This window comes from Anguilla anguilla, chromosome 3 (genome assembly GCF_013347855.1).
Source record: "Anguilla anguilla isolate fAngAng1 chromosome 3, fAngAng1.pri, whole genome shotgun sequence".
Taxonomy (NCBI): Eukaryota; Metazoa; Chordata; class Actinopteri; order Anguilliformes; family Anguillidae; genus Anguilla; species Anguilla anguilla.
Genome location: NC_049203.1, coordinates 32,946,385 through 32,949,572, shown reverse-complemented (window position 1 = coordinate 32,949,572; position 3,188 = coordinate 32,946,385).

Here is a 3,188-nt window from a genome sequence, read left to right as displayed (position 1 = left end):
CTTCGTCTTTAGGTTAGACGTGAATATTTGTTGTAACTTAATACATTTCTTAATTTTCACCTGGTTGTGAGTTGTACTTTTTGATAAAGGTTGATCCAAACAGTTTGCTCTGCCAAATTACCAAATTAAATCAAATAAATATATTTTACATGTTGGGTAAGGGAGGTGTTGATGCACTTGTGTTTGGTATTCAGAGTGCCGGACGTCAAATGAGGATGTCTACGGTTAAAACTGCTGGGTTCGGAAAGTTAAACATATTTCAGTTAATCCTCACCTTGCGGACAATATGTATACAATTGGCAAGCCTAAATATTTACATTTCTTGTTGCCATAGAACCCCCTTGATTCCATTTCACAGAAAGGCAAGCAAACCACCAGAAACAGCAGGTGAGCCTCATGTTTACTCAAATGAACTTTCTTCTATGAGTGGCTGCCCTGGGAAAGAACAAGATAACTTTGTTCCAGGGTCATGTTGCTAATTTATAAGTTCCAAGAGAAGTGGCGTGTCATGGTTCTGTGTTTTCCTGTCTGTGTTTCCCTTGTTGGGCCGCCAGATGGTGGCACTTCTGTTTTGTGTCCTGCTCCCCCCTGTTAATTGTATTATTGTTTGTCTCGTTATTCTATCATTGTTCCCACCTGTGTCTTGTTATCCCCTCCTTTTCTGGTTTGATTGTTTTTTGAGTTCACCTGTGTCTTGTTACCCCCTGTCTATTTAAGTTCTTTGTTCCCTTGACTCGGGTGCTGGTTCCTTGTGTTTGTTTGACTTACATGTATCTGCCTGCCTGTGCTTTGACCTGCTTGTGTGTGTGACTGAGTTTCCGCCTGTGTGTTCTGCCTGTTAGTTCCTGCCTGGTTTCTGTCCTACCTGTGTTCTGCTCTGTGTGTGTTTTGAATTTAGAGTTTTCTGTTTTGTGTTTTTGGTAGTGCCCTGCGTGGCCTTTTGGTTTCCTGTTTTTTTTGTCCCCTGTCATGTAAGTAAAGTCTTTGTTAATTTTCCCTTTTTGAGTTTGTGTTTTTTTCTATCTTCGTTTGGGTCCCCCCTACCCGTTACATGACAGAAGGAACCAGCCAGTGCTGGACCCAGCAGAGTTTTTTTTTTTTTTTTTTTTTTTTTATTGTTTATAATGCCACCAGGGTGGTGGGAGCTCGACCCAGTTTTCGCCCTTGAGCCTCCCAGTGCCCGGGGCGGGCGGTCACGGAGGCGCCGTGGTCGGGCTGCCTCCCGGTCGGCCAGACCTCCAGCTGCTCAGCCAGCGGATCCCGGCTCTGCATCTTTTGAAGGGTCTCGGCTGGTCATTTTTCCGGGGTCCGGCCCGCGGGGGTCCCGCTGGTCCCGTCCGGCTGCCCAGCCGGGTTCCCTATGGCTGGGATCCGTGTTCCTGTCTCCTGCCCAGCTGGGTTCCCTACAGCTGGGGTCCGTGTTCCAGTCCCCTGCCCAGCCCAGACTGCAGGGGTTCGCCTGCTCCGCCCGTTGTTCCGCAGGGGCCACTGCCGCCTGCTCCACCCACTGTTCGTGCTTCCCCCACGCCTCGAGCCCCGGAGAGGCCTCCAGAGCCGCCTCGAGCCCCGGAGAGGCCTCCAGAGCCGCCTCGAGCCCCGGAGGGGCCTCCAGAGCCACCTCGAGTCCCAGAGGGGCCTCCAGAGTCGCCCCGAGTCCCGGAGGAGCCGCCTGCTCCGACCCTTGTTCCGCGTGGGCCGCCTGCTCTGACCCTCGTTCCGCAGGGGCCACTGCCGCCTGCTACACCCGGGGGGGCCTCCGGAGCCGCCTCGACCCTCGGGGGGGGGGGGGGCTCCGCATCCGCCTCGAGTCCTGGGGGGGCCTCCGGAGCCGTCCAGAGCCCCGGAGAGGCCTCCAGAGCCCCGGAGAGGCCACCTGCCCCGTCTGTCCCGCAGGGTCCGCCGCGGTCTGCTCTGGCCGCTGTTCTGCAGGCGAAGCCACCTGCCTTGCCCCCTAGCATTCGTGCTCCCCCAGCGTTCGTGCTTCCCCTAATGTTTCCAAACCATCGCTGCCCCTACCCAGTGCCCCGAGACCGCGCCCTATCCATGTTCCCCACCGTATGTCTGCCTGTTCACCTGCCCCCTTGTCTATTTGTCTGCCCGCCTGCCTGTCTGTCTGTTTGCCCGCGTGTGTGTCAGCCAGTACGTTGGCCTGTTTGTCTGCCCCCCAGGCCGTCGGCCCGTCGGCCAATCTGTTCGTCCGCCTGTCTGCCTGTCTGTCGGTGTGTCAGTCTGCGTGTTTTTTGTCATGTCTGCCAGTTTGTCAGTCCGTGTGTCAGAGTTCACCCCTCTCCTTCCCTCTCTGTCTGTCCCTTAGTGTGTCTATAGGACTTGCCATGTGCCTCCCCGCCTTGCTTGTCCCTTTGTCTGTCCTTGTAGGTCTCCCGGTGTTCCTGTCTGAGTCCTGTCCCCGTCCGAGTCCAGTCCCGAGTCCTGTTCCTGTCCGAGTCCAGTCCCGAGTCCTGTTCCCCCGTCCGAGTCCAGTCCCGAGTCCTGTCCCCTTCCGAGTCCAGTCCCGAGTCCTGTCCCCATCCGAGTCCAGTCCCGAGTCCTGTCCCCGTCCGAGTCCAGTCCCCGTCCGAGTCCTGTCCCCCCATCCGAGTCCTGTCCCCCCATCCGAGTCCAGTCCCGAGTCCTGTCCCCCCCGTCCGAGTCCAGTCCCGAGTCCTGTCCCCCCGTCCGAGTCCAGTCCCGAGTCCTGTTCCCCCGTTCGAGTCCTGAGTTTCCCCTCTGTCCTGTCCCAGTCCCGAGTCCGGTCTCGTCTCGTCCCAGTCCCGAGTCCTGTCTCCAGCTCCCACCCTCTGTTCACTCCCTCCCTGGGTCGGCCTACTGGGACGTCAGGAGCCGTCCCTTGGGGGGGGAGGGGTACTGTCATGGTTCTGTGTTTTCCTGTCTGTGTTTCCCTTGTTGGGCCGCCAGATGGCGGCACTTCTGTTTTGTGTCCTGCTCCCCCCTGTTAATTGTATTATTGTTTGTCTCGTTATTCTATCATTGTTCCCACCTGTGTCTTGTTATCCCCTCCTTTTCTGGTTTGATTGTTTTGAGTTCACCTGTGTCTTGTTACCCCCGTCTATTTAAGTTCTTTGTTCCCTTGACTCGGGTGCTGGTTCCTTGTGTTTGTTTGACTTACATGTATCTGCCTGCCTGTGCTTTGTCCTGCTTGTGTGTGTGACTGAGTTTCCGCCTGTGTG